Source organism: Mauremys reevesii, linkage group 6 (genome assembly GCF_016161935.1).
Source record: "Mauremys reevesii isolate NIE-2019 linkage group 6, ASM1616193v1, whole genome shotgun sequence".
NCBI classification, from domain to species: Eukaryota; Metazoa; Chordata; order Testudines; family Geoemydidae; genus Mauremys; species Mauremys reevesii.
This window is the reverse complement of record NC_052628.1, coordinates 57,159,602-57,181,540: the sequence shown is the minus strand read 5'-3', so window position 1 is coordinate 57,181,540 and position 21,939 is coordinate 57,159,602. Positions and strand designations below refer to the sequence as shown.

General features: G+C 40.6%; 1 protein-coding gene across 14 annotated transcripts in view; it reads left to right on the top strand.

Moving 5' to 3' along the window:
• MCTP1 (multiple C2 and transmembrane domain containing 1) overlaps window positions 1–21,939 on the top strand; it is a 444,146-nt gene that overhangs the window by 340,984 nt on the left and 81,223 nt on the right. The gene's annotated exons all lie outside the window — the stretch shown is intronic.

Below are 21,939 nucleotides of genomic sequence, written 5' to 3'. Positions count from 1 at the left end.
ATGGTGCCATTAAGTCAAAAAATCAAATACCTGTTCATCCATTAGAAGAGCATGTCATATGCCAGTATGAGAGAGCTGGTTAGGATGGGGCTCACTAACAAGATACTCTGTAGCATAATTATGAAACAGATATTTTTCTTGCTTTCTTTCTTTTTATTTCCCTTTTGTAGTACTCCATTGCCTTTCACTGAATTCTCTTGAAGATTGCAAATCTGGAGACATTTGTGCCAAAAGAATATATGCTTTATTTTGTGTGAAGAGTATTCTCCTAGTTTCAGCCTCGTTTAATTATTGGTGATCGATTTAAAAAAAAAAACAAAACCTGCAGCATATCTTAGCCAATATGTCACCTGACACAATATATTTTTGTATAACATCTTTAATATATAGCTATAACTAAATCCTTCATACTAATTTAAATTTGTTCTTTAAAACATATAGACTGTATGCACTACCGGAAGCCTTATTGGTGGTCTAGTGATATGTAGTCCTGGTATACATTCCCAACAGTTTACCTCCCTCTGCATAGAAATCTCAAAAAATATTTGGTTCATGTCACTTGATTATAGTAAGTATGCTGTAGCAGAGTTTGATGTAAGGTACACTGAGTGATTTATGCAAAACCTTAAGAATATTCCCAAATATCATTGAACTGTTAGCTATCTTACTGGCTAGTAAAATGAGATAGTGCCTTAATATATGACACTGAGGTAGTACACACACATACATAGTTTTACATAATCTCTGTGGAAAAAGATTGCTCAACCAAGTTTTCAACAAGATTGTTTGCTTGTAGCCTGACAAAACTCTTATAGCACAGAGAAGACAATGAAACACTGAATTTGTTGTCAATAAACTGGGAATTTCATCTGTGTTCACACATTTCTTTGTGGTATTTTCCTGAACTGTTTATATTATGTTCCAAAAGTAACCACATATTGATTAGCTGGGAACGAAGCCATAACAACAAAAATTAAAAATCTTGGCTTTTTTAATAGTTTTTTTTCACTATGAAACCATCCATCATTAGAAAAAACACATCTATTTAGAGGCTTCTAGAGGACAAAGGCCCTTCTAATAAAGTGGTATGATTTTTTTAACGTAAACCTTCCTTTAAAGTTGAAGGAGGAGATTACAGAAAGATGTCTTGTAAAGTTGCTCTAAAATATCCTCAAACGAAAGCCCTAGGCTTTTTCAACTTCGATATTTCCCACTGTTCTCAACTGATATTTTGGGCAGGCTTTTAACTGCCTGCCAGTTCCTGATTCTGTTCATTTATTCTTTAACATAATCCCTCTGCGTGTGAGGAAGGTAGTAAGGAAAAACAGATTAATCAAATGTTATAAAATACAGTTGGCTCTATTGAAGACACGGTTGTCTGGAGCCATACAACGATATGACATAAATAATGTTGTGAGTTGAGCAGAAAGTGCTGGGATAAGTGTCAGACTTTGGGTCAAAGTATAGCCTCCAAAGAAAATGTGTAGGTAACTCAGGGGTCAAAGTTAACTGCCCAGAAACCTTATATCACATCAGTGGTTAACCCATATAACACACCTGTTCCATTCTGTCCTTATGTTGCATTACAGATGGTTCTAAGGGAATGAATCATAGATTCTCTCCTGCAGTGCAACCACATTGCACTGCTTACTCAGTACAAAGTGGCCCTAAAGCAACATAGCTGGCCATGGGAAGATCACCCCAGCATGGGGGATGCCCTAGTGGTGCAGAGCCAGTCTAGTTGTTCGTGCATCATCCTTTTTCCCCTCTGAGGGTGTAGAGGTCATGACAAGTGAAAAGGGATATAGCTGAGGCTTGTGTACACCCCATCCATCCCAAGTTGCCATGTTGGCTCAATGGGGTCATTAACAGTCAACAAAGCTCATGTGCTGAGAGATAGGGGCTTGAAAAAGTCCTCTTTACCCTTCACTCCTGAGCTACAATGTGTGCTCTTCAGAAGTGTATGCAAGGATCTGGGCCAGACTTTTCCACTGACTTGCACTTTGTGTAGTCATTTAAACCTGTCTAGAGGGAGCTTGCCATGGGTGTGAGACACTTTATGATTTCTGGCACTTTGCAATCACTTTTCACAACTGTAAATGATTACACAAGTTGCAAAGCAATGGAGACTCAGTCCCAGACAGGTGAAACTGAGAACAATATTTAACCCATAATATATGTGTCAAAGATGCATAATAGAGATCGGAAAATATAACTCTATTTGTATATTATTTCTATTCTAGAGAAAGAGAGGCAGGAAAGATGACTGTTATTTATATGTATTCATTAAGACTCATTCACTGCTCCCTATGATGGGGTGTATGTGTGGTTGGTGCCCCTGGCTGCTCTCTTGAATTTCTTGATGCACCCCAAATGAGTAGTGCTCCTAAGAGGAGGCTTTGTGGAGCCAGAGCTCAGACAATGAGATGCCGCTGAGCCTTGTTAGACTAAAGCCTTGGAAGGAGAGCAGGAAAGAGTTTTGATTACCAGAAGATGGTGAGCTCTGAAGAGATGAGCTTGGCATGTTTGTTTGTTTTTGGAGTTCGAACACTGAAGATATATGAAGGGACTATGAAAAGGGACATTGCTGGTTTGTATTTTTTGATAGAATAGGAGATCTATAAAAACTGGAAACTAGAGAAAGGTATCTTTGATTAATGTTGACCTCCTGTGAACTTATTTTCCAACCCTTCAAATCTCAAGTCATTATTTGTGTCTAATATTTATTACAGATGGTGAAGGTAGTGCTGCCTGTGGTTAAGGTTGCTTAACACTTTGCATTATAAGACCCTGTTTTCATTTGCTTATAACTTTTGACAAATTTTAACTGTTTGCTCTGAAATATTCCATACTGAGTGTCCAACATTTTGGGGATAATTCAGCTAAAACAATTTAGTTGTTTCAGAAAACAAGGTTAGGGAAAAATACATTGTGTTGCCCATGTTAAAATACTTACAACCATTTCATTGAGAAGCTCTAGCACCTCCAACATTTGGAGTAGGAACTGTAAAGTTGGCAGAGGGTTTATCCTGTGCCTTTTGCCAGATCCATGAAAATTTGCACAGAGTTGGCCAGCTTATGAGCCTTTTTAAAAAAAATTACACATTAGGCTATGCTCAGTACAGACTAGTTAGAGCATTATATTCCCAAAATATTCCATATTCACTGGCCAGAGTGACTGAGCATTCCCCAGCATAGGGCTACAAGCACTGGGCAAGACTATCCATGCAGTTGATCCTCCCAGTTACTGAGGGCTGCCATGTCTCTGGCCACAGCAACTGAGGGCAGGGAGCTGTCTTTTCTGCATTCTGTGGTTCACCTGCTGGTGCCCCACAACAATGAGGGGAAGAAGGAAGCACCCTGACTTGAATGTGGAGGTGAGAGGGAGAAGTGATGCAGGCTGTGGGGGGGAAGGAGCAGAGGCACATGAAGAAGAATGGGGAAAAGGGCAGCAGCAGGGGAAAGGGATAGGAGTGTGGGGGATAGGTCATAGGCAACAGCTAGGGGACAGGAGCAAAAGAAAGGAAATGAGGAGAGGGACCAAGAGGAGGAACAAAGAGCACAAACAAGGATGAGAGGCAGGGAGTGGGGAAAGATAGGAGCAGCGAGTGAAGGAGGAGAATATGAGCAGGGATGAAGTACAGGGTCAGGAGCGAAGGAGTGGCGGAACAGGCAGAAGCTGGAGGGAGAGCAGCAGGGGATTACAGGGTCAAGAACTGGTGAGGGAGGATAGGAGTAAAACAGGACAGAGATATGTGGCAAAGAGTCTATAACCACTAGAGAACATACTCCAGCAGGATCAGGAATTGAATTGTTGAGTCTCAACATTTCTCTGCTGTCTAGCAAATAGCTGTGAAACACACTGGCAAAGTGTATCTCATTGCCCTCTAGCAGCAGGTCTACAAGAAAATAACAGTCTACTATTGTGATGAGTTACTCCATTAGCTCAAATGGTAGAGGATGGTGCTATGGAGCTAGAGATTCCAAACCTGCTCATGACCCATCAGTCTGCTTCAATGTTTTGGAATTTCAGGTTTTTTTCAGTTTGCTTTTTAAAATGTTAGGAAATTCTATCAGAAAACAAAAACAAACAAAACTATGATAAGAGAACATTGAGGTGGCAAAGTCAAGCACTCAGAATTTAGGAAATGCTAGAATGAAGGTTTCCTGTGCAACCTTAATTCAGCCCCATGTGCATATGCATTATGATGCAGTGTTCAATCATGTGATCTCATAATTTTTTCCACAGGATTGCCACATTATTTATCTGCTCCATGGGTTTCCAGTGCATTGTCTTCTGCTGCTGCTCCTTTGATAGTGGTATGGATTCAGGCTTAGACTAGCATGTTCATATTCAACTATTATTTTGGCATGAATCAAAGCATCTTGAGAGAATGGAAGTGGTAATATTAAACAGTTTATAACTCAACTAAATCTGACTGGAATTTAATGGGAAAAAAGAAAAAGTACTCCACTGTCCGCTCACTTTACTTTCTGCTAAATTTCAAAAGCCTGCTTCAAACAGTGAAGGGGCTAAAGTTTCTGGAAAAAAAAATTGCAAGCATCTTTTATAATGGCAAATGTTAGGCAACCTGCATATAAGGGGCACTGCCATGTACCTTATCCGGATGTCCTGGTTTGGCTGAAATAATCTTGATATTGAATGAAAATTCTTGTATATAAGCAAAACAAAACCTCCAATTTTAGGCTCTGCTTGCTTAACCTTCTGAGATGTCCAACTTCCTGAGAGAACTACTTCTAAAGATAACAATCTTCTTTCCCTATTTGACTATGTATAATATGTTAGAAAGGTGCTGTTCTTGTTTTGAAGTTGGAAAATCTGGCACACTACAAAGTCAATGGCTAACAAGAAAGGGTGCATTATATTTTGTAGGCAGCTGCTTACAAGACCATACTGTGCATTCTATTCCCCACCTTTCTAAGATTTGCTTTAAAATGAGCAGATCTAAAATGCAATATTCATCTTTATTGGATTAGTAAATGTTATTGATGGTGTAGCTGGTTTGGTAAATGCATATATAATAATTAGAGTAAGAAGAAGCCTTTGAACATTTCTATGCTCAAGTATGGCTAAACATGTCAGGAATGCAACAGTATAAATAAATGAAGTATAATGTAGCTGAAACAGTGAACTATTGAAAGGTGAGCTGGATTCTGCAAAGTGTCATACTTAGAGCACAAAGCCACACCTGTCTCCCTGTGAGCTAATGTAGCAGAGAAAGCTGACTGTAAAGAGGGAGCCAGCTTAGATTGCAGCACTTGATGGCTGGAAAAATGACTATAAAAACAATGGGAAATCTGCCAGCGCACACCTGTCTTTTCCATACTTGATTTAATTTAGTTCATGTAAAAACACATTGATAAGTTTCATTATGAAGAAACAATTGGAATGGCAAGATTATTATTTTGTAATTGTACAAAGATACAGGATTTTTCTGCAGTACCTTAAGTGCTTGAACAAAAACAGTGGGAAGCAGTTTCCAGCTTTATTTCACTCTTCCTGCTGTGATCATCAGTTTTCATTTCTGCTTCCTTGATGTAATATACTGAGGAAAACAAACCCAACAAAACAAAGAGAGTCCGTCTCAGTGACCAGCATTTACCAATAAACTATTGCTGGTCTCTTTCAAAGAGTTTTCCTGCTGTGTTTGTGGCATGAATGGAGAGAGAATTTATTTCTCAGTACAATGGGTAGGACTATAGATAAGCTGATGAGAGCGAACATTAACAAACTGAAATGAAAACATGTAAAATCTCATGCCAAAATTAAGTTAGTCAGCATGATTATAATACAACTATATTTTTACTTTCATGACATGCTGTTTTCTTCCAAATTCTCTCCTACCCAGTTCGCCTGACTCCACAGAGCTTTCTGCCTGTTTTGTTCACTCATGGTTGTTCTCCATCTTTGCTTTTCATTCAGTCCCCACCTGTCATAAATTTTTATAGCATCCACTTCTTGTGATCGTGTCTTAACTCTCCCCAAAATTTCATGTTCTTCCTTTAGTTATAAGCCAAAAGCAGATACTTTATTGCCTTCTACTTGGGTTTTGCTAAGTAAACCCCTTCTATTTTGTCTGTACATAACACTTCCGTTATCAGATGGACGTATTTCATTTCAGAAGTCCAGGTGCTTCTCATCTCCAGCTTTCCCAGTAAGCTAAATTGGTATGTGCACCAGTTATGTGGGCACTGATGCAGCCTTTTCACAAGAGATAAATGTGTCACAGCCATCATCAAATGTATGTAACTGGAATAGTCCCCATCCTCATGTACACAAGGCCCAATTCTCCATTGCTTGCTAATCCTCATCAGTTCAGAATGTAAAAGCAACAAAGAATCCTGTGGCACCTTATAGACTAACAGACGTTCTGCAGCATGAGCTATCGTGGGTGAATACCCACTTCTTCAGATGCAAGACTTGCATCTGAAGAAGTGGGTATTCACCCACGATAGCTCATGCTGCAGAACGTCTGTTAGTCTATAAGGTGCCACAGGATTCTTTGTTGCTTTTACAGATCCAGACTAACACGGCTACCCCTCTGATACCAGTTCAGAATGTGACTCTCTCTCTAGTCACAAGAAGTGCCATTGGGTTCCTGATGGTATAGAGCTTAACACTCAGATGCAGCTGATCTGACCTTAATACATCTAAGAAGAGAGGAGTGTAAGTTGTGTTATACTCCCTCTGCCACTCCCAGCCCCCCAATCCTGGGACCAGCCTCAGGAATTCTCTAATTTATACCCATAACAGGCTGACTTGCCTTATGGGTTGGATAGCTGGGGCAAAGCTGCTGTGATTGCAGAATGAGCCCAGAATGAGAGGAATCAGGTGATTCCAGTATAAAAGTAGCAGAAAACTGCACTGAAGGGGGGAAGCCCAGGACACCAGAGCTATGTCTGTAGACACAGCAGGAAGTAAGAATGCTCTTGCAGGGCCTTGAATGAGTATGGGGAGGGTACCAGCTGAGACAGCCTGAGGAGAAGAGCAAACTCCAAGCAGGAGGAGCTGGGAAGCAGAAAGACAGTCCCTTGGAGGAGGGGCTGTATCCAGCTGAAACTTGGGATAAAGACTGTGTGAGTATGTCTTTGTTATTTTGGCCTGCCAGGAGAGAAACACTGAACTAGGATTGGGGTCTAGAGGGCCAGTATGTACTGGAGGACTCAACAAATTTATACCCCACAAGGGGATTGTTTGAACTACCTTGGAACCGAGTGAGTTCTTAAGGTGCCTGAAGAGGGAGAAAATAGAGACAGGCTGCATATAGTGTGATCCTTGCCTCTGAGGGGATGCACAGGAGGCAGCTTACAATACCAGCAGGAAGAGTTCCAGATCACTGGAATGAACTGTGTTCTGGCCCTTCCTTTCTTGGCTCTGAACACATACCCTACTTCCAAAGTGGTGTGTATGGGCTACACAAGCTGTGGATTCTCCCACTGCATAGGGCAATTTTAAGTCCCCTTCTGCTGCTGAATCTGTGCAAAGGGGACTAAGTCTAGTGAAGGCACATGGAAATAAAATTAACTCATAGTTAATACCTAATATCTTAGTTGCACTGAGCAAGTTGAAGATGTGCCCTCTGTGCCTCTGGAGTGGAAAATAAATACCAACAAAATTCTTTGTTTTCCATCCCTTTTCTGGGACGCTGTGCAGTGGTAAATGTGTTTTATGACAAGGACATTGTTTCCACTGTTTATGTTAATAACAGATATCTATATTTTGTTGATAGCACAGGTGTGTTTTTAATTCTACCTGAATGTACTTTAGCTTCCTCAAAAATCAGTGCATTTTCCTAAAGAAAACCAAGCTTAGAAGGAGCTTAAAGAATTATGTTTTGTTGCATTTTGTTTAAAGAAAGTATTGTAGAATTGTATTAGAGTAATCTAGGTATCTAAAAATACCTGCCTGTCTCAGTGGCCTTGGCCTAGGGCCTTTCTTTTTACCTTTTTCCTTTTTACCACAGAATTCAGGCTGTTTGAACAGTTGGAGCTTGATTTGCTTTGCTGTCGAAACAGTATTCTCTGTTGACTTCCTATTACTGCAGCCTTTTCGATACAAGAGTGTTTAGAGGTTTGGTAAATATAGAAGAGAAATATATACCTAGTATACAAATATATAGCGCTTTCCAGAATTAAATAACTAGCAGATCAATCAAGAAAAAAAATCCTTTTTTCCCCTTAGGCATCATATAGCAAGAGTAAAATACTGTAAAGAGAAGAGAAGTATCTTAAATCAGCTTAAGATTAATACATGAATTGCAAAGAGAAACATGCAGACATTGCTAGAGATGCTAACCATAACTCGTGAAGTTTTTTTCCAGAACTGAGGAAAAAAGATTTGAAATCAGTGAAGGAGAAAATTAGAAAATTAGAAGACAGACTGGGAGATGAAGTTACAAAGGGTGGTAAGATAGCTGAAATATATTATTATTCCTTAAAATGTATTTACATGGAGTATAGCTATTTTTTTAACTAACATCAGCGGAATGACTTTCCAATTGAGACACAGATATTAGGTATTTTGGGAGAATGAAAAGTCAACAAATCTTTAGCACTGTTCGTTTATTTAGCAGTTACTCCTAGCCAGTGTTCTAGGCATCCCATAACCATAAAATGGAGCAGGTCATCAGTTAGGAGCCTGATGAAAATCATCATGTAAAGCTCACTAAGGTAGGATGCTGATCTTAAAAAATGAAAATAAATCCACATGATTCCAAATGACTTTAAGCCAAATGAGAGTTAATGGCAATCAGCACCTAGCAGGATGGGCCTAATATTGAAAATAAAATAAAAAATCACAGGGAAATTTAAACAAATCCACATATAGTAAAATTTGAATAAAGAGATACTCTTGTGGGTTTAAAAAAAAAATAGTTTCCTACTTGACTTCTCTTTGGGAGGAGGAGGTAGACGGAGGAGGAAGGTTAATGATACAAAGTTTGGGGTCTGAATGAATAGCCAGATTTGGAAAAGCAGTACTTTGTAGAAACAATTAAAGTCCCCTGGAGATCAAAGTAACCAATTTGTATATACAACCAGGTACTTACATGTCCAACTGACCTAACACCACCAACAAATATTTGTGGGAGCAAAACTGCAGGTTAAGTCTAATCTGAAAATTTGGCCTTGAATATTTCCCAGAAGAGCTCTGTTTAAGGGCAAATCAAATCTGATCTGTGAAATTGGATTTTAGGACATATTGCATACTTTTCTATAGTCTCTTCTTAGAAAATATCTTAGTGTACAGACCGACTGAAACAAAACTACAAAACCCGCTTTCCTCTTAACCAGGTGACTTTGAATCCTAATTACTACTGCTTAAATGTCAACATTGACTGTACAGCCAGCAAAGTATACTTTTACCTGTTTACCAAATACAACCACAAAATTTGCTTGTACAGGCAGCTAGACTTACCTTGAATATCCTGATGCTCTGTACATTTGAATGGAAATTCTTTACATTAGAACATGTGCCTTTTCTAGTAATAATAAAGGTGTTTAATAAATTTAAATGTATGCAGCTGTTAACTTTTAGAAGTAGAAAATTCAATTTTTTTTTTCTGGGAAAAAGGAAATATCTTGGGAGGTATTTCATTTATTTCCATATTTGGATAGTCACTGGCTATTTCAGATACAGGAAGAGAAGTTGAGCAGTATCCCTCAAGAGTCAACGTGAAAGTTTCCATAATTGTACAGTTTCTTCATTTCCTGTCTTGAAATGCCATGTAGTTTTGCTGTGTCCTTAATGATGGGTTTTGGGATAAAGGCCCACTGGGCAAATGAGTGGGGACGGTGAGGAATTCTATGGTAGGATACAATTTGGGGCTTGGTGGAAAAGCCAGTGAAGATGAAGAGGCAGATGGAAACTGACTAGGCAGAAGGAATGGAGTAGCTAGCATGGGTGAGAAGATACAGATCCTCTTCTAGTTGGGACTATGGTTGAGTTGAAAAAAAAACTTTTCTTCAACAGTCTGAAGAAGGAGCTCACCAAGATTCCTCCAATCTATATTGCTGGAATAATGGCCACAGAAGTGTAATATTGCATTTCTACAGCTTGCCCGAAGTTTTAAGTCAGCCCCCATAGTGTTTCCACACAGGGTACGTCTACACTACAGGATTATTCCGATTTTACAGAAACCGGTTTTGTAAAACAGATTGTATAAAGTCAAGTGCACGCGGTCACACAAGGCACATTAATTCGGCGGTGTGCGTCCATGGTCCAAGGCTAGCGTCGATTTCCGGAGCGTTGCACTGTGGGTAGCTATCCCGTAGCTATCCCATAGTTCCTGCAGTCTCCCCCATCCCTTGGAATTCTGGGTTGAGGTACCAGTGCAGGATGGGGCAAAAATCATTGTCGCGGGTGGTTCTGGGTACAGCCTCACCCCTCCCTCCGTGAAAGCAGCAGACAACTGTTTTGTGCCTTTTTTCCTGGGTGAACTGTGCAGACGCCATAGCACAGCAAGCATGGACCCTGCTCAGCTCAATACCGCAATCGTGGACGTTTTAAACACCTCGCGCATTCTCGTGCAGTCTATGCTGAACCAGGACCTGCAAAGCCAGGCGAGGAGGAGGCAGCTACGGCAGCGCGGCGATGAGAGTGATGAGGACATGGACACAGAATTCTCTCAAACTGTGGGCCCCTGCGCTTTGGAGATCCTGATGGTAATGGGGCAGGTTCTAGCCATTGAACACTGATTTTGGGCCCGGGAAACAAGCACAGACTGGTGGGACCGCATAGTTTTGCAGGTGTGGGATGATTTGCAGTGGCTGCGAAACTTTCGCATGTGGAAGGGCACTTTCATGGAACTTTGTGGCTTGCTTTCCCCTGCCCTGAAACGCCATAATACCAAGATGAGAGCAGCCCTCACAGTGAAGAAGCGAGTGGCAATAGCCCTCTGGAAGCTTGCAACGCCAGACAGCTACCGGTCAGTCGGGAATCAATTTGGAGTTGGAAAATCTACTGTGGGGGCTTCTGTGATGCAAGTAGCCAAAGCAATCATTAAGCTGCTGCTACGAAAGGTTGTGACTCTGGGAAACGTGCAGGCCAGAGTGGATGGCTTTGCTGCAATGGGATTCCCTAACTGTGGTGAGACGATAGATGGAACCCATATCCCTATCTTGGCACCGGAGCACCAGGGCACCCAGTACGTAAACCGCAAGGGGTACTTTTCAATGGTGCTGCAAGCACTGGTGGATCACAAGGGATGTTTCACCAACATCCATGTGGGATGGCCGGGAAGGGTTCATGACGCTCGCATCTTCAAAAGCACTGCTCTGTTTAAACGGCTGCAGCAAGGGAATTACTTCCCAGACCAGAAAATAACAGTTGGGGATGTTGAAATGCCTGTCGTTATCCTGGGGGACCCAGCCTACCCCTTGATGCCATGGCTCATGAAGCCATACACAGGCAGCCTGGACAGTGGTCAGGATCTGTTCAACTACAGGCTGAGCAAGTGCAGAATGGTGGTAGAATGTGCCTTTGGCTGTTTAAAGGCGCGCTGGCGCACATTATTGACTCGCTCAGACCTCAGCCAAACCATTGTCCCCTTTGTTATTGCTGCTTGCTGTGTTCTCCACAATCTCTGTGAGAGTAAGGGGGAGACCTTTATGGCGGGGTGGGAGGCTGAGGCAAATCACCTGGCCGCTGATTACGCGCAGCCAGACACCAGGGAGATTAGAAGAGCACACCAGGAAGTGGTGCGCATCAGAGAAGCTTTGAAAACGAGCTTCATCACTGGCCAGGGTAGGGTGTGACTGCTGTGTTTGTTTCCCCTTGATGAACCCCCACCCCCCTTGATTGACTCATTCCCTGTAAGCAACCCACCCTCCCCCTTCGATTACAACTTGCTTAAGGAAATAGTCAGTATCGTTTAAAAATCATGTATTCTTTATTAATTCACTATAAAAAGAGGGAGAGAACTGAGAAGGTAGCCCAGGTGTGGTTTGGGAGGAGGGAAGGAAAAGACCACTAAAAAAATTTCACAGTAATGACAGCCTTCTGGTTGGGCTGTCCACGGCGGTGGAGTGGGCGGGTGCATGGAGCCTCCCCCCACGCGTTCTTACACGTCTGGGTGAGGAGGATGTGGAACATGGTGAGGGATGATGGTGGTTATACAGGGGCTGCAGCGGCACTCTGTGATCCTGCTGCCGTTCCTGAAGCTCCACCAGACGCCGGAGCATGTCAGTTTGATCACGCAGCAGCCCCAGAGTTGCATCCCACCACCGCTGATCTTCCTACCGCCACCTCTCATCTCGGGCGTCCCTCCTGTCCTCACGTTCACTGGCATCTTTCCTGTAATGTGATACCACCTCCTTCCACTCATTCAGATGAGCTCTTTCCTTGCGGGTTACTTCCATGATATCCGAGAACATTTCATCTTGCGTCTTCTTTTTCCTCTGCCTTATCTGAGCTAGCCTTTGGGATGGAGTAGGGAGGCTTGAAAAATTTGCAGCTGCATGAGGGAGGGAAAAAAGGGAGAGAAGTATTTAAAAAGATACATTTTACAGAACAATGGTTATACTCTTTCACAGTGAACAGTACTATTCACCTTACATAGCACATGTGATTTCACTACACAGGTCCAGGCATCAGAATTCAGCTTGCATGCGGCCATGGTAAGCCACTGTCTTTCGACTTCTGCAGTGCTTTACCCCTCCCCCCACCGCATGGCTGGTACCATGAAAGCTCACTGCTAATCACCCCCTTCCCCCCCCCCCCACCGCGTGGCTGTTAGCTGGGAAGATCCCTGCTAACCAAACGCGAAAAAGCTCATCGCTATTTCACTCCGCCCCTCTCCCCGCTTGGCTACGTGCAAGGAAGGATTTTTTTTTAAGCAGCAGGCCACGAACCCAGTAGGAAAATGGACATCTCTTTCCCCTTAATTAAATTCCTGATTTTCAACCAGGTTACTCTGAACGATATCACTCTGCTGAGGATAACACAGCAAGATAAAGAACGGATGTTTCTTGAATGCCAGCAATCACCGGGACCATACACAGCTATGCTTTGCCATGCAATGATACCCGATTACTTGCTACACGCATGGCGTGGTAAAGTGTCCTACCATGGTGGACGGAACAAGGCTGCCTTGCCCAGAAACCCTCTGCAAAGGCTTTTGGAGTACCTCCAGGAGTGCTTCATGGAGATGTCCCTGGAGGATTTCCGCTCAATCCCCGGACATGTTAACAAACTTTTCTAAGTAATTTTACTGGCTGCAAATGCATCCCAAGTCCTCAGGGCAAATCAATCATTAAAAAACGCTTGCTTTTAAACCATGTTATTTATTTACAAAGGTACACTCACCAGAGGTCCCTTCCATGGCTTCATTGTGTGGGATAGTGGCTTGGGAGGGCTGGGAGGGTAATTCCGTCTGGGTTAGAAAAAGCTCCTGGCTGTTGGGGCTAACGGAGTGCTGTGTGCTCTCTGCAAGTTCATCCTCCTCTTCCTTCTCCTCATCTTCCCGTCCGCATAATCCTCAGCCGTGGCAGAGATTACAACCCCCACCTCGGAATCCACGGACAGGGGTAGGGTAGTTGTGGCGCAGCCCCCTAAAATTGCATGCAGCTCAGCGTAGAAGCGGCATGTTTTTGGCCCTGCACCGGACCTTCCGTTTACTTCTTTGGTTTTCTGGTAGGCTTGTCTGAGCTCCTTAACTTTCACTCTGCACTGCACTGAGACCCTGCTATGGCCTTTTTCCATCATAGCCTTGGAAATTCTTTCAAATACTTTTTCATTTCGTCTTTTGGAACGCAGTTCTGTTAGCACTGAATCCTCTCCCCATATAGCAATCAGATCCAGTACCTCCCGTGCAGTCCATGCTGGAGCTCTTCTTCGATTCTCAGGAGACTGCATTGTTACCTGTGCTGATGGGCTCTGCGTGGTCACCTGTGCTGATGAGCTCTCCACGCTGGGCAAGCAGGAAATGAATTTCAAAAGTTCGCGGGGCTTTTCCTGTGTACCTGGCCAGTGCATCCGAGTTCAGATTGCTGTCCAGAGCGGTCACAGTGGTGCACTGTGGGATACCGCCCGGAGGCCAATACCGTCGATTTGCGGCCACACTAACCCTAATCCGATATGGTAATACTGATATTAGCGCTACTCCTCTCATTGGGGAGGAGTACAGAAACCAGTTTAAAGAGCCCTTTATATCGATATAAAGGGCCTCGTAGTGTGGACGGGTGCGGCGTTAAATCGGTTTAATGCTGCTAAAATCGGTTTAAACGCGTAGTGTAGACCAGGCCACAATTACAAAAGCCTTATGAGAAAAGAGTGAACTTCACCCAACATTATGTCAAACCTTGTCTACGCTAGAAGGGTTTTGCTGGCTATACCAGTATAGTTGACCCAGCAAAACCCTCTGGTGTGGATGCAGTTAAATGATATAAGAACAGTCAGATTGGTATAAATGTATCTATACTAGGGCTTTTCCAAACATAGGTATATTAAGTGTAGACCAGGCCTAAGGAGTTACAACAATAAGATGAGACAAACCCAAGCCTGGACTACATACAGATGATGTACCGGCATAATTGTGTTGGTTAGGCGTGTGATTGTATAATAGTTAACAGGTACAACCCTTAGTGTGGGCACAGTTATACTTGTATAAAGGTGCCTTATACTGATTATTCCCTTTCCATGCTGGGTTGGAGGGGAGTTTAGCCATATCAGTATAGTTAAAGCAGCACAAAGTGATGCAACTTTTGTGTGTAGCTAAGTTCTAAATTGGTTATATTTGCTGATCATGTATATTTGATTATTGCAGTGAGCACATAGAGATAGGTAAATAATTCAAAAGGATTTTCACCTGGGTTATTATGGGAAAAGAAACTTTAATCTTTGCAGGTGTAGTAAAGTCATACACATTTAGCCGTTTCCACATTCAATACCTCCTCCTATCAGTGAGAAACTACAGAAGAACCTGCTGAAATTGTAAAGCAGTAAATTCCTATGTAAAAATATAGAGACAATGTTGTAAAATAGATTTAAGTGTTTAGAAAATGTGTCTAAAATGTAAAGTGTATTGTACAGAAATGATACCTTTTGTATCAAGGCACTTTGAAATGAAATAGCATGTTCAGTCTGTAATTGTGTTAAACAGTCATTGAGGAAGTTTAAGAGGCAAGAAGAATTAGATTGATCTCAAACCTAGAAGGCATGAGCAATGAGGGAAGGCTTAAAAAGCTGCATTTTATATAGCCTAGAGAAAAATCAGACACTTAACAGGGATATAACTGATTTATATAATGCCTTGAATCTTTTAGACAGTGATTACCCCTGCATCAGTGCTGCACTGAAAACAGTAACTACTTAAGATGCACATGGAAAAGCAAAACAAAAACAAATTGAGGAGCGACATTAAAAGCACTTTTTCACTTAAAAATAATTAATGTATAGAATGATTTGCTAGATAATGTTGCAGAGACAAAGACATGGGTCATTCAAGAAAAAAAAATTGAGATTTTGTTGGGGAAATGGAGTACTAAAAAGGGACAAGCTTTGATGAACCTAATAGTCTTATTCTGAGGCATTTCTTTGATCTAGTCACTAATGTATCTTTGTAGGGCAGTCGTTACTTGATACCAGTGTATTTGTTACAGGCAGAGTAATACCAATTTATCTTAATTGTGTGTTTGTAAATCTGAGAGAACAAATATGTATTGAACTTCAGTCCAGAATGGCAGTAGACCTGCATGCGCTGATCTTTTCAGTGAACAGGTTTAAGAATTTCTGAGCTGTATTAGTGATAGTAGCCAGGTAGAAAATCTAAAGTGAAAAAGAGAGTGACCCAAGATTCAGAGTGGTAGCCATGTTAGTCTGTATCAGCAAAAACAATGAGGAGTCCTTGTGGCAACTTAGAGACTAACAAATTTATTTGGGCATAAGCTTTCGTGGGCTAGAACCCACTTGGATGCATGGAATGAAAAATTCAGGAGCAGGTATAAATACATGAAAGGATGGAGGTTGTTTTTCCAAGTGTGAGGTCAGTCTAATACAATAAATCCATTAACAGCAGGATACCAAGGGAGGAAAAATAACTTTTGAAGTGGTAAGAGAGTGGCCCATTACAGACAGTGACAAGAAGGTGTGAGTAACAGTAGGGAGAAATTAAGTTCTGCAACTTCACGTTGAAGTTTTTGTTGTTGTTGAAGAATTGCCACTTTTAGGTCTGTTGTTGAGTGACCAGAGAGACTGAAGCTACTGGTTTTTGAATGTTTCTGATATCAGGAAACATAACATTCAAAAACCAGTAGGAGAACCTGCAACATGAAGTTGCAGAACTGGAATTAATTTGCAATCTGGATGCCATCAGATTAGGCCTGAATAAAGACTGGGAGTGGTTGGGTCATTACAAAACCTAAACTTAATTTCCCCAATACTAATTTCTCCCTACTGTTACTCACACCCCCATCCTTTCATGTATTTATACCTGCTCCTGTATTTTTCACTCCATGCATCTGATGAAGTGAGTTCTAGCCCATGAAAGCTTATGCCCAAATAAATTTGTTAGTCTCTAAGGTGCCACAAGGACTCCTCGTTGTTTTTAGTGAGAGAGTCAACATTTTGTGAATATTTACAGATTCCTTTGTAAATATGTCATTTTTATTTCCACCTAACTTTTGCTATATGAAAGTCATAAGTGGTATGAATTTTACATCTGTAATTCACGTGCTGTTAATGTGATGCTTGTATTCAGAGACTCTGGGGCTTGCTTTTTTTGGAATTGTCAGTATCCTCAAAGCAAAGTCATAGCACTTTCTTCTTTGACTTCTATAAAATGATGTGAAATGTCAGTACAAGTTGTAAGTGGGGGGGGGGAAATCTAAATTTAAATAAAAATCTTTCAAGCCTCTAGCTGGCAGGTTTTATTGGTGCTGACAAACTTGTCAAGACACAGGTAACCTACATTATGTTATGATTGGATGATAGCATCGTCTTTGAGGTTGTTCAGGTGAAATAAGTCTATTTAGCTATAGAGATGTTTCAAAAGAAGATTGGGTGGGTTGAAACACATCAAATGAGTCACATGTAATTCTCATACTTGCTTCTTTAATAGCTGGAGTCAAACCATGCTTACATGAAAGAATTTAAATGTAATATAACTATTGACTTATAATACAAACTATCAGCATGCAAAAACCAAGACCAGAACTATCCTGTCTGTTAAGAAATGTGAACTTTGATTTCAACTGTTTTTCTTTATACTGCACCAAAGTATTCTAACTAGAGAGGCAACATAATTTTTAATATGCCAAAGGGCTCATCAGGGCTGGGATTAAAATAAGAATTGACCTGAAACTTCACTTAAAGCTTGAACTGAACTTCAACTTAATGCTTCTTTATGTTAAAATAAAAGGTTACTTAACATTTTATGAAATTATTTTTCATCTTGGAAGCCTCTGCATTTCCTGGTTCTAGGCGGGATGAAAGGGGAAAAAATCCAGATCGCAGTGAAATGGCGTGTTCAGTACATTTCCACAGTACTGAAAGGCGAAAATATAGAAAATCTCACAATAGTTTGTTCCTGTAAGTGTTAATTCTTACTGTATTTATAGCTCCTCAAAGGATTTAGAACACTCTCAGGGCTCCAAAGAGGCATTTTTAAATGGGGGAAACTGAGGTAAGAGGTTAAGTGACTTATCCAAGGTCACATTGCAAATTTGAGAATGGGATGGCTCCTGATGCTTTTCTTTAACTATCACACCATGCTTTCACTCTTTTTTCCAGGCTACTTTTGCATACATTAGTTGTAGATAGATAGGCTAAGATTCAGACCTTTTGAATTTCACCTAGACCTCGTGATCAGGTAATCAGCCTGAAAAACGTAGGAGTATTTTAATATTTGCTTATGAAGCTCATTTTCTCCATGCCCATCTGAATGTGCATGTTCTGACTCAAATATAATGTTTACATTTACACTTGCAGGATGCATGGGATCCAGTGAAGTGGAAGAAAATGCTTTTTTAAAAATAAAAATATCACCGAGGGGTGAGGTGGGAATTGATCACCAAAGGCAGTACTTACATTCTTTGAGTGTGAGGTTTTTGTTTTTGTTTTTTAATGGAACAGGCAACAGACTACAGGCCAAGTTCAACTAAAACAATTATTTCAGTGTTTTACAGTGCAGAGAACATACACTATTTCATTGAAGCCTCAAAACCTACAGCATGTAGGTAGAGACCCAAGCAATACATTATGTAGGTTTTCTTTCAATTTTTTGATAAAACATCCAAGAGTCCAAAAACATGAGAAAAGAATAATACCCACAAGAACACTTTTAAGCTTAAAGGGGGAAGGGTAATGTTATGATTAAAGCACAGGACTCAGAGTCACAAGCATAGGCTCTGTTCCTGTCTGTGGCAAAGACTCTGTATGAAGTTTCCCTCCATGCACCTTCAGCTGTAGCTGAAGATATATGGGCGATAGTATCTAGGACTTACTTGACTATTTCTCACAGTTTCCTTTCCTAGTGGTAAAATGTCTGAAACATGTTTAATTATAGTAAAAAATAGAGGTAATATAATAGGGGCAGGTTTAGGTGACAAATAGGTAAATGCTGCGAAGGCTTGGGTGCAAATGTGGGTTCAATTTAAAAAAAAGAAATCAAATTAGAAGAGAGTAGATAAAGACATCTGAAATAATTGTTCTGTAGGATATGGCCTTTCCACATTGGCAGAAAGCTTTCTCTTTACTTCTGTCTGAAGAGAGAGTCAAATAGAGAATCTCATCTCTTAATTAGAAAGAAAAATACTCATCAAACACACCTCATCACTGGAAAGCTAATGATCCACAACTGCTAGCCTGAAAGGGCAGGCTTTTTTTTCCCCCCGAACAGTAGGAAGTGTTAATCATTTTGGATGAGATTTCTTTTAAAAATACTATAGTTTGCAAAAGAATAGGATATTCAATATTCCAACTTAAATTATTTTTTGAAGTGTGGTACACTAGGGTAGTATCACGTGTCTCACTGAATAATCATTTTATGCATATATATCTCACTAAGGGTATCAACTGATGTGATGTTGTAAATGACCGGTTCATGCCTATGCTCTTGAAATCCTTGTCTGCAGGAGGAAAGGAAGGAAAAAAAATGTATGGTAGTAATGTAGAAAAAAATAAAATATTATATTATATTAACCTTTTTGGGATACCCCTTTAAAATAAAAAAAATGTTTTTGTAGTAGTAGTTTTTTTTTTTTTTTTTTTTTATTTGTTTTTTTTTTTTTTTTTTTCTTTAAAAGAGATCATAGCAGATATAGTCCATGTTCAATTGGCATATTTACAGTAGGGGGTTCCTAGGAATCTAATTTTTTTTTTTTCTCTTTTTTTTTTTTTTTTTTTTTTTATATTATCTGTATCTGTATGGAATTAAAATGTTTTTTCCCCTTTTTCCTTCCTTTGAAATGAAAAAAAAGGAAAAAAAATATATACACATTTTTTTTTTTTTTTTTAAATAGTTGTAAGATGCCTTGTCTGAGGGAACTGAAAAAAATTTTTTTTTTTTTTTTTTTTTTTATCTTTTTATATATGTATGTATATTAGTCTCTCTTCTATTTTGAGTTTTAGTTTTTTGTTTGTTATATGTGCATTTTTTTGCATTTTTGGGGGGGGGGGGGGGTGAGATAGTGAAGCAGATTGAGCTGCAGTCCTATCACTATGCTGATTTCCCATAGCTATTCATTTCATTTTCATAGCAAATGTGGTGTCCTTGCTTTACTAGTGTCTGACTGAGACAGGTGTTTTAATGAGAAAATTGGTTGAAGCTCATTCCAGACAAGATGGAAATAAAGCTGGTAGGTCAGGAAAATCATCTAGATGACATGGCAATGTATATCTACTCTTTGTATTCATTGGAAATGTCTGTGTATTGTTAAAGGTTTCTAGCCTAAGAATTCTTTGTTTTCATGCATGGATTGCAGCAGTAACCAATAATGCTTTCTTTCATTTGCTTCAAATTAGAGCTTACACCCTTTCCCTCCGGATGTGGGCTTTGCCATAGTTAACTATGCCTGTCTTCTTACTAGAGAGCATTATTATACTGAACTCTGCTTGGGACTACCCTTGAAGACCAGGAGCAGGTTACACCTGTATTCCATAGACGGAACTGGTCACCAATTTGTTTCAGGGTGTTGTTTTTATTCTACAAAGCCATCTGCAGTTGGGTCTTTCTGTAGAAATTACTTCTCTCCATCACCAGCTTTAAAATTAAGACTAGGGACATCTGCAGGCAGGGGCAGTTCACAACAGGCAGTCTCTGGAATTTGTTTTCCCCTGTCTGTCAGAGTTTACTTCCAGAGCTCCTATTGAAGCCTACAAAAATGATTAGAGGTATGGAACAGCTTCCATATGAAAAGAGATTCATAAGATTGGGACTTTTCAACTTGGAAAAGAGAGGACTAAGGGGTGGGTATGATAGAGGTCTATAAAATCATGACTGGTTTGGAGAAAGCAAATAAGGAAGTGTTATTGTTTAAAACAAACAAAAGGAAGTATTTTTTCACACAACGCAGAGTCAACCTGTGGAACTCCTTGCCAGAGGATATTGTGAAGGCCAATACTATAACAGGGTTCAAAAAAGAACTAGATAAGTTCAGGGAGGATAGGTCCATCAATGGTTATTATCCAGGATGGGCAGGGATGGTGTCTCTAGCCTCTGTTTGCCAGAAGATGGGAACAGACGATGGGATGGATCACTTGATGATAACCTGTTCTGTTAATTCCCTCTGGGGCACCTGGCATTGGCCACTGTTGGAAGACAGAATACTTGGCTAGATGGACCTTTGGGCTGACCCAGTATGGCCGCTCTTATGTTCTTACCTATTCACTCAAGCCTTTTTCTGAGCGAATAGAGGTGAGTTTCTTTTCTGAGCTGGAGATTCCTGTTTTAAGCTGACTTGAGTTGATCTTGCTAAATCACACTCCTGTAAATGTTCCTCTCAAAATATATGTTAGTAAATCCTTAGAGGAATTCTCTCATAAGTAATTTTTACAGATCTCTGGAATTCTCTTAAAACTTTTCTTACTCAACACTACTTCTAATAGGTTTCCTTTTAAACTAAATAACCTGAACAACATACAGATTTCCCAAATGTAGTAATGAGTATCAAAAATGCCAGTACCCCTTTAATTGTATGATACCACATAACACCTTTCCGTTGCAAAAAATGTAATAGCTATCAAGCTTGTCCTGCAGTCTCCCAAGACATTCATATACAGGCCATTTGGTGGCTGTAGCACGGAAGAAGGCAAGTTAATTGATCTGGTACTGTGTATTTCTTAAAAATGTAGGTTTTTACACTGGTATTTGCATTAGTCTTTTATGATCCAATGTTCTGTTTTGGCTCTATTAAACATAATCCTCAATTTTAAGGGATTATTAAAATCCCTTTTTAGTTCTTGATCAAACCAAAATGTACCTAAAGTATAGGGATAGAAAAAGGAGCCATTTTTAGTTTGTTAGTACAGCAGTTCTCAAACTGTGGGTCAGGACCCCAAAGTGGTTCGTGACTCAATTTTAATGGGGTCACCAGGACTGGTATTAGACTTGCTGGTCCCCAGGGCTGAAGCCCGAGCCTTACCGCCTGGGACAAATCAAAGCCAGAGGGCTTCAGCCCTGGGTGGCAGGGCTCAGGTTACAGGCCCCCCGCCTGAGGTAGAAGCCCTTGGGCTTTGACTTTGGCCCACCTGCATGGGGCGGGGCTCGGGCAGCCTCAGGCTTCGGTCCCCCCTCCGGGGGTCATGTAGTAATTGTTGTTGTCAGAAGGGGGTCACGGTGCAATGATATTTGAGAACCTCTGCTCTAGGAGCTATGTTTTGGTTTGGGTTTGCCGTAGTTCTGGGACACTGCACTTGATTAATTTTAGAAAGCAGAAGAAATGTAAGGAAGTGCAAGGCTTGAATATAGTATTTGGAAGAAAAGC